Raw genomic sequence first — 10555 nt, forward strand, 5'->3', positions numbered from 1 at the left:
CCACTCCCCAGACCTCCGGATGTACTGTCCAATCCGCCCCCCCGACCCACTCCCCAGACCTCCGGATGTACTGTCCAATCCCCCCGACCCACACCCCAGACCTCCGGATGTACTGTCCAATCCCCCCGACCCACTCCCCAGACCTCCGGATGTACTGTCCAATACCCCCCCCCGACCCACTCCCCAGACCTCCGGATGTACTGTCCAATCCCCCCGACCCACTCCCCAGACCTCCGGATGTACTGTCCAATCCCCCCGACCCACTCCCCAGACCTCCGGATGTACTGTCCAATCCCCCCGACACACACCCCAGACCTCCGGATGTACTGTCCAATCCCCCCGACCCACTCCCCAGACCTCCGGATGTACTGTCCAATACCCCCCCCCGACCCACTCCCCAGACCTCCGGATGTACTGTCCAATCCCCCCGACCCACTCCCCAGACCTCCGGATGTACTGTCCAATCCCCCCGACCCACTCCCCAGACCTCCGGAAGTACTGTCCAATCCCCCCGACCCACACCCCAGACCTCCTGATGTACTGTCCAATCCCCCCCCGACCCACTCCCCAGACCTCCGGATGTACTGTCCAATCCCCCCCGACCCACTCCCCAGACCTCCGGATGTACTGTCCAATCCCCCCCGACCCACTCCCCAGACCTCCGGATGTACTGTCCAATCCGCCCCCGACCCACTCCCCAGACTTCCGGACGTACTGTCCAATCCCCCCAACCCACTCCGCAGACTTCCGGATGTACTGTCCAATCCCCCCCGACCCACTCCCCAGACCTCCTGATGTACTGTCCAATCCCCCCAACCCACTCCCCAGACCTCCAGATGTACTGTCCAATCCCCCCGACCCACTCCGCAGACTTCCGGATGTACTGTCCAATCCCCCCCGACCCACTCCCCAGACCTCCTGATGTACTGTCCAATCCCCCCAACCCACTCCCCAGACCTCCAGATGTACTGTCCAATCCCCCCGACCCACTCCCCAGACCTCCAGATGTACTGTCCAATCCCCCCCGACCCACTCCCCAGACCTCCGGATGTACTGTCCAATCCCCTCCGACCCACTCCCCAGACCTCCTGATGTACTGTCCAATCCCCCCCGACCCACTCCCCAGACCTCCGGATGTACTGTCCAATCCCCCCCGACCCACTCCCCAGACCTCCGGATGTACTGTCCAATCCCCCCCGACCCACACCCCAGACCTCCTGACGTACTGTCCAATCCCCCCAACCCACTCCGCAGACTTCCGGATGTACTGTCCAATCCCCCCGACCCACTCCCCAGACCTCCGGATGTACTGTCCAATCCCCCCGACCCACACCCCAGACTTCCGGATGTACTGTCCAATCCCCCCGACCCACTCCCCAGACCTCCGGATGTACTGTCCAATCCCCCCGACCCACTCCCCAGACCTCCGGATGTACTGTCCAATCCCCCCCCCCGACCCACTCCCCAGACCTCCGGATGAACTGTCCAATCCCCCCGACCCACACCCCAGACCTCCGGATGCACTGTCCAATCCCCCCCGATCCACTCCCCAGACCTCCGGATGTACTGTCCAATCCCCCCCGACCCACTCCCCAGACCTCCGGATGTACTGTCCAATCCCCCCGACCCACTCCCCAGACTTCCGGATGTACTGTCCAATCCCCCCCGACCCACTCCCCAGACCTCCTGATGTACTGTCCAATCCCCCCCCGACCCACTCCCCAGACCTCCGGATGTACTGTCCAATCCCCCCGACCCACTCCCCAGACCTCCGGATGTACTGTCCAATCCGCCCCCGACCCACTCCCCAGACCTCCGGATGTACTGTCCAATCCCCCCAACCCACTCCCCAGACCTCCGGATGTACTGTCCAATCCCCCCCGACCCACACCCCAGACCTCCTGATGTACTGTCCAATCCCCCCAACCCACTCCGCAGACCTCCCGACCCACTCCCCAAACCTCCGGATGTACTGTCCAATCCCCCCGACCTACTCCCCAGACCTCCGGACGTCCTGTCCAGACGCCTCGACCCGCTCTCCAGACCTCCGGACGTCCTGTCCAGACGCCTCGACCCGCTCTCCAGACCTCCAGACGTCCTGTCCAGACGCCTCGACCCGCTCTCCAGACCTCCTGACGTCCTGTCCAGACGCCTCGACCCCGCACTCCAGACCTCCGGACGTTCTGTCCAGACACCCCGACCCGCTCTCCAGACCTCCGGACGTCCTGTCCAGACACCCCGACCCGCTCTCCAGACCTCCGGACGTCCTGTCCAGACACCCCGACCCGCTCTCCAGACCTCCGGACGTCCTGTCCAGACGCTTCGACCCCGCTCTCCAGACCTCCGGACGTCCTGTCCAGACACCCCGACCCGCTCCTCCAGACCTCCGGACGTCCTGTCCAGACGCCTCGACCCGCACTCCAGACCTCCGGACGTTCTGTCCAGACACCCCGACCCGCTCTCCAGACCTCCGGACGTCCTGTCCAGACACCCCGACCCGCTCTCCAGACCTCCGGACGTCCTGTCCAGACGCTTCGACCCGCGCTCCAGACCTCCGGACGTTCTGTCCAGACGCCCCGACCCGCTCTCCAGACCTCCGGACGTCCTGTCCAGACGCTTCGACCCGCTCTCCAGACCTCCTGAAGTCCTGTCCAGACGCCTCGACCCGCACTCCAGACCTCCGGACGTCCTGTCCAGACGCCCCGACCCGCTCTCAGGACCTCCGGACGTTCTGTCCAGACGCCCCGACCCGCTCTCCAGATCTCCGGACGTCCTGTCCAGTCACCTCGACCTGCTCTCCAGACCTCCTGACGTTCTGTCCAGGCTCCCCGACCCCCTCTCCAGACCTCCGGACGTTCTGTCCAGGCTCCCCGACCCGCTCTCCAGACCTCCGGATGTACAGTCCAATCCCCTCCCGACCCACTCCCCAGACCTCCGGATGTACTGTCCAATCCCCCCCCCCGACCCACTCCCCAGACCTCCTGACGTCCTGTCCAGACGCCCCAACCTGCTCTCCAGACCTCCGGACGTTCTGTCCAGGCTCCCCGACCCGCTCTCCAGCCCTCCGGACGTTCTGTCCAGACGCCCCGACCCGCTCTCCAGCCCTCCGGACGTTCTGTCCAGATGCCCCGACCCGCTCTCCGGACCTCCTGCCCAGATGCCCTGACCCGCTCTCAGGACCTCCGGACGTCCTGTCCAGACGCCACGACCCGCTCTCAGGACCTCCTGACGTCCTGTCCAGACGCCTCGACCCGCTCTCCAGAGGTCTGGACGTTCTGTCCAGACGCCCCGACCCGCTCTCCAGACCTCCGGACGTTCTGTCCAGACGCCCCGACCCGCTCTCCAGACCTCCGGACGTTCTGTCCAGTCACCCCGACCCGCTCTCCAGACCTCCGGACGTTCTGTCCATACAACCCGACCTGCTCTCCAGACCTCCGGACGTTCTGTCCAGTCGCACCGACCCGCTCTCCAGACCTCCGGACGTTCTGTCCAGACGCCCCGACCCGCTCTCCAGACCTCCGGACCTTCTGTCCAGACGCCCCGACCTGCTCTCAGGAGCTCCTAACGTCCTGCCCAGACGCCCCGACCCTCGCTCCAGACATCCGGACATCCTGTCCAGACGCCCCGACCCGCTCTCAGGACCTCCTGACGTCCTTTCCAGACGCCCCGACCCGCTCTCCGGACCTCCGGACGTTCTGTCCAGACGCCCCGACCCGCTCTCCGGACCTCCGGACGTTCTGTCCAGACGCCCCGACCCGCTCTCCGGACCTCCGGACGTTCTGACCAGACGCCCCGACCTGCTCTCCGGACCTCCGGACATTCTGCCCAGACGCCCCGACCCGCTCTCCGGACCTCCGGGCGTTCTGTCCAGACGCTCCGACCTGCTCTCCAGACCTCCGGACATTCTGTCCAGTCGCCCCGACCCGCTCTCCAGACCTCCGGACGTTCTGTCCAGACGCCCCGACCCCGCTCTCCAGACCTCCGGACCTTCTGTCCAGACGCCCCGACCTGCTCTCAGGTGCTCCTAACGTCCTATCCAGACGCCTCGTCCCGCTCTCCAGACCTCCGGACGTCCTTTCCAGACGCGCCGACCCGCTCTCCAGACCTCCCGACGTTTGTCCAGACGCCCCGACCCGCTCTCCAGACCTCCGGACATTCTGTCCAGACGCCCCGACCCGCTCTCCGGACCTCCGGACGTTCTGTCCAGACGCCCCGACCCGCTCTCCGGACCTCCGGACGTTCTGACCAGACGACCCGACCCGCTCTCCGGACCTCCGGACGTTCTGCCCAGACGCCCCGACCCGCTCTCCGGACCTCCGGACGTTCTGCCCAGACGCCCCGACCCGCTCTCCGGACCTCCGGACGTTCTGTCCAGACGCCCCGACCCGCTCTCCTGATCTCCGGACGTTCTGTCCAGTCGCCCCGACCTGCTCTCCAGACCTCCGGACGTTCTGTCCAGTCGCCCCGACCTGCTCTCCAGACCTCCGGACGTTCTGTCCAGACGCCCCGACCCGCTCTCCAGATCTCCGGACGTTCTGTCCAGTCGCCCCGACCCGTTCTCCAGACCTCCGGACGTTCTGTCCAGGCTCCCCGACCCGCTCTCCAGACCTCCGGACGTTCTGTCCAGGCTCCCCGACCCGCTCTCCAGCCCTCCGGACGTTCTGTCCAGGCTCCCCGACCCACTCTCCAGATCTCCGGACGTCCTGCCCAGACGCCCCGACCCGCTCTCCGGACCTCCTGCCCAGACGCGCCGACCCATTCTCAGGACCTCCGGACGTCCTGTCCAGACACCACGACCCTCTCTCCAGACCTCCGGACGTTCTGTCCAGTCGCCCCGACCCTCTCTCCAGACCTCCGGACGTTCGGTCCAGACGCCCCGACCTGCTCTCCAGACCTCCGGACGTTCTGTCCAGTCGCCCCGACCCGCTCTCCAGACCTCCGGACGTTCTGTCCAGACGCCCCGACCCGTTCTCCAGACCTCCGGACCTTCTGTCCAGACGCCACGACCAGCTCTCAGGAGCTCCTGATGTCCTCTCCAGACGCCCCGACCCTCGCTCCAGAAATCCTGACGTCCTGCCCAGACGCCCCGACCCGCTCTCCAGACCTCCGGACGTTCTGTCCAGATGCCACGACCCGCGCTCCAGACCTCCGGACGTTCTGTCCAGACGCCCCGACCCGCTCTCCAGACCTCCGGACGTCCTGTCCAGACGCTTCGTCCCGCTCACCAGACCTCCTGAAGTCCTGTCCAGACGCCTCGACCCGCACTCCAGAGCTCCGGACGTCCTGTCCAGACGCCCCGACCCGCTCTCAGGACCTCCGGATGTTCTGTCCAGACGCCCCGACCCGCTCTCCAGATCTCCGGACGTCCTGTCCAGTCACCTCGACCTGCTCTCCAGACCTCCTGACGTTCTGTCCAGGCTCCCCGACCCCCTCTCCAGACCTCCGGACGTTCTGTCCAGGCTCCCCGACCCGCTCTCCAGACCTCCGGATGTACAGTCCAATCCCCTCCCGACCCACTCCCCAGACCTCCGGATGTACTGTCCAATACCCCCCCCGACCCACTCCCCAGACCTCCTGATGTACAGTCCAATCCCCCCCGACCCACTCCCCAGACCTCCTGATGTACTGTCCAATCCCTCCCCCCCGACCCACTCCCCAGACCTCCTGACGTCCTGTCCAGACGCCCCGACCCGCTCTCCTGATCTCCGGACGTTCTGTCCAGTCGCCCCGACCTGCTCTCCAGACCTCCGGACGTTCTGTCCAGTCGCCCCGACCTGCTCTCCAGACCTCCGGACGTTCTGTCCAGACGCCCCGACCCGCTCTCCAGATCTCCGGACGTTCTGTCCAGTCGCCCCGACCCGTTCTCCAGACCTCCGGACGTTCTGTCCAGGCTCCCCGACCCGCTCTCCAGACCTCCGGACGTTCTGTCCAGGCTCCCCGACCCGCTCTCCAGCCCTCCGGACGTTCTGTCCAGGCTCCCCGACCCACTCTCCAGATCTCCGGACGTCCTGCCCAGACGCCCCGACCCGCTCTCCGGACCTCCTGCCCAGACGCGCCGACCCATTCTCAGGACCTCCGGATGTCCTGTCCAGACGCCACGACCCTCTCTCCAGACCTCCGGACGTTCTGTCCAGTCGCCCCGACCCTCTCTCCAGACCTCCGGACGTTCGGTCCAGTCGCCCCGACCCTCTCTCCAGACCTCCGGACGTTCGGTCCAGTCGCCCCGACCCGCTCTCCAGACCTCCGGACGTTCTGTCCAGACGCCCCGACCCGTTCTCCAGACCTCCGGACCTTCTGTCCAGACGCCACGACCAGCTCTCAGGAGCTCCTGATGTCCTCTCCAGACGCCCCGACCCTCGCTCCAGAAATCCTGACGTCCTGCCCAGACGCCCCGACCCGCTCTCCAGACCTCCGGACGTTCTGTCCAGATGCCACGACCCGCGCTCCAGACCTCCGGACGTTCTGTCCAGACGCCCCGACCCGCTCTCCAGACCTCCGGACGTCCTGTCCAGACGCTTCGACCCGCTCTCCAGACCTCCTGAAGTCCTGTCCAGACGCCTCGACCCGCACTCCAGACCTCCGGACGTCCTGTCCAGACGCCCCGACCCGCTCTCAGGACCTCCGGATGTTCTGTCCAGACGCCCCGACCCGCTCTCCAGATCTCCGGACGTCCTGTCCAGTCACCTCGACCTGCTCTCCAGACCTCCTGACGTTCTGTCCAGGCTCCCCGACCCCCTCTCCAGACCTCCGGACGTTCTGTCCAGGCTCCCCGACCCGCTCTCCAGACCTCCGGATGTACAGTCCAATCCCCTCCCAACCCACTCCCCAGACCTCCGGATCTACTGTCCAATCACCCCCCCCGACCCACTCCCCAGACCTCCGGATGTACTGTCCAATCCCCTCCCGACCCACTCCCCAGACCTCCGGATGTACTGTCCAATACCCCCCCCGACCCACTCCCCAGACCTCCTGATGTACTGTCCAATCCCCCCCGACCCACTCCCCAGACCTCCGGATGTACTGTCCAATCCCCCCCGACCCACTCCCCAGACCTCCGGATGTACTGTCCAATCCCCCCCGACCCACTCCCCAGACCTCCGGATGTACTGTCCAATCCCCCCCGACCCACTCCCCAGACCTCCGGATGTACTGTCCAATCCCCCCCGACCCACTCCCCAGACCTCCTGATGTACTGTCCAATCCCCCCCGACCCACTCCCCAGACCTCCTGATGTACAGTCCAATCCCCCCCGACCCACTCCCCAGACCTCCTGATGTACTGTCCAATCCCCCCCGACCCACTCCCCAGACCTCCGGATGTACTGTCCAATCCCCCCCGACCCACTCCCCAGACCTCCTGATGTACTGTCCAATCCCCCCCGACCCACTCCCCAGACCTCCTGATGTACAGTCCAATCCCCCCCGACCCACTCCCCAGACCTCCGGATGTACTGTCCAATCCCCCCCGACCCACTCCCCAGACCTCCTGACGTCCTGTCCAGACGCCCCGACCCGCTCTCCAGCCCTCCGGACGTTCTGTCCAGACGCCCCGACCCGCTCTCCGGACCTCCTGCCCAGACGCCCCGACCCGCTCTCCAGACCTCCGGACGTTCTGTCCAGATGCCACGACCCGCGCTCCAGACCTCCGGACGTTCTGTCCAGACGCCCCGACCCGCTCTCCAGACCTCCGGACGTCCTGTCCAGACGCTTCGTCCCGCTCACCAGACCTCCTGAAGTCCTGTCCAGACGCCTCGACCCGCACTCCAGACCTCCGGACGTCCTGTCCAGACGCCCCGACCCGCTCTCAGGACCTCCGGATGTTCTGTCCAGACGCCCCGACCCGCTCTCCAGCCCTCCGGACGTTCTGTCCAGACGCCCCGACCCGCTCTCCGGACCTCCTGCCCAGACGCCCCGACCCGCTCTCCAGACCTCCGGACGTTCTGTCCAGATGCCACGACCCGCGCTCCAGACCTCCGGACGTTCTGTCCAGACGCCCCGACCCGCTCTCCAGACCTCCGGACGTCCTGTCCAGACGCTTCGTCCCGCTCACCAGACCTCCTGAAGTCCTGTCCAGACGCCTCGACCCGCACTCCAGACCTCCGGACGTCCTGTCCAGACGCCCCGACCCGCTCTCAGGACCTCCGGATGTTCTGTCCAGACGCCCCGACCCGCTCTCCAGATCTCCGGACGTCCTGTCCAGTCACCTCGACCTGCTCTCCAGACCTCCTGACGTTCTGTCCAGGCTCCCCGACCCCCTCTCCAGACCTCCGGACGTTCTGTCCAGGCTCCCCGACCCGCTCTCCAGACCTCCGGATGTACAGTCCAATCCCCTCCCGACCCACTCCCCAGACCTCCGGATGTACTGTCCAATACCCCCCCCGACCCACTCCCCAGACATCCTGATGTACAGTCCAATCCCTCCCCCCCGACCCACTCCCCAGACCTCCTGACGTCCTGTCCAGACGCCCCGACCCGCTCTCCTGATCTCCGGACGTTCTGTCCAGTCGCCCCGACCTGCTCTCCAGACCTCCGGACGTTCTGTCCAGTCGCCCCGACCTGCTCTCCAGACCTCCGGACGTTCTGTCCAGACGCCCCGACCCGCTCTCCAGATCTCCGGACGTTCTGTCCAGTCGCCCCGACCCGTTCTCCAGACCTCCGGACGTTCTGTCCAGGCTCCCCGACCCGCTCTCCAGACCTCCGGACGTTCTGTCCAGGCTCCCCGACCCGCTCTCCAGCCCTCCGGACGTTCTGTCCAGGCTCCCCGACCCACTCTCCAGATCTCCGGACGTCCTGCCCAGACGCCCCGACCCGCTCTCCGGACCTCCTGCCCAGACGCGCCGACCCATTCTCAGGACCTCCGGATGTCCTGTCCAGACGCCACGACCCTCTCTCCAGACCTCCGGACGTTCTGTCCAGTCGCCCCGACCCTCTCTCCAGACCTCCGGACGTTCGGTCCAGTCGCCCCGACCCTCTCTCCAGACCTCCGGACGTTCGGTCCAGTCGCCCCGACCCGCTCTCCAGACCTCCGGACGTTCTGTCCAGATGCCCCGACCCGTTCTCCAGACCTCCGGACCTTCTGTCCAGACGCCACGACCAGCTCTCAGGAGCTCCTGATGTCCTCTCCAGACGCCCCGACCCTCGCTCCAGAAATCCTGACGTCCTGCCCAGACGCCCCGACCCGCTCTCCAGACCTCCGGACGTCCTGTCCAGACGCTTCGACCCGCTCTCCAGACCTCCTGAAGTCCTGTCCAGACGCCTCGACCCGCACTCCAGACCTCCGGACGTCCTGTCCAGACGCCCCGACCCGCTCTCAGGACCTCCGGATGTTCTGTCCAGACGCCCCGACCCGCTCTCCAGATCTCCGGACGTCCTGTCCAGTCACCTCGACCTGCTCTCCAGACCTCCTGACGTTCTGTCCAGGCTCCCCGACCCCCTCTCCAGACCTCCGGACGTTCTGTCCAGGCTCCCCGACCCGCTCTCCAGACCTCCGGATGTACAGTCCAATCCCCTCCCAACCCACTCCCCAGACCTCCGGATCTACTGTCCAATCACCCCCCCCGACCCACTCCCCAGACCTCCGGATGTACTGTCCAATCCCCTCCCGACCCACTCCCCAGACCTCCGGATGTACTGTCCAATACCCCCCCCGACCCACTCCCCAGACCTCCTGATGTACTGTCCAATGCCCCCCCCCCCGACCCACTCCCCAGACCTCCGGATGTACTGTCCAATCCCCCCCGACCCACTCCCCAGACCTCCTGATGTACAGTCCAATCCCCCCCGACCCACTCCCCAGACCTCCGGATGTACTGTCCAATCCCCCCCCCCCGACCCACTCCCCAGACCTCCTGACGTCCTGTCCAGACGCCCCGACCCGCTCTCCAGCCCTCCGGACGTTCTGTCCAGACGCCCCGACCCGCTCTCCGGACCTCCTGACCAGACGCCCCGACCCGCTCTCAGGACCTCCGGACGTCCTGTCCAGACGCCCCGACCCGCTCTCCAGACCTCCGGACTTTCTGTCCAGACGCCCCGACCAGCTCTCCAGACCTCCGGACGTTCTGTCCAGACGCCCCGACCCGCTCTCCAGACCTCCGGACGTTCTGTCCAGACGCCCCGACCCGCTCTCCGGACCTCCGGACGTTCTGATCAGACGCCCCGACCTGCTCTCCGGACCTCCGGACATTCTGCCCAGACGCCCCGACCCGCTCTCCGGACCTCCGGACGTTCTGTCCAGACGCTCCGACCTGCTCTCCAGACCTCCGGACATTCTGTCCAGTCGCCCCGACCCGCTCTCCAGACCTCCGGACGTTCTGTCCAGACGTCCCGACCCGCTCTCCAGACCTCCGGACCTTCTGTCCAGACGCCCCGACCTGCTCTCAGGTGCTCCTAACGTCCTATCCAGACGCCTCGTCCCGCTCTCCAGACCTCCGGACGTCCTTTCCAGACGCGCCGACCTGCTCTCCAGACCTCCCGACGTTTGTCCAGACGCCCCGACCCGCTCTCCGGACCTCCTGCCCAGACGCGCCGACCCATTCTCAGGACCTCCGGACGTCCTG

The sequence above is a fragment of the Hemitrygon akajei genome, chromosome 22 (genome assembly GCF_048418815.1).
Source record: "Hemitrygon akajei chromosome 22, sHemAka1.3, whole genome shotgun sequence".
Lineage (NCBI taxonomy): Eukaryota > Metazoa > Chordata > Chondrichthyes > Myliobatiformes > Dasyatidae > Hemitrygon > Hemitrygon akajei.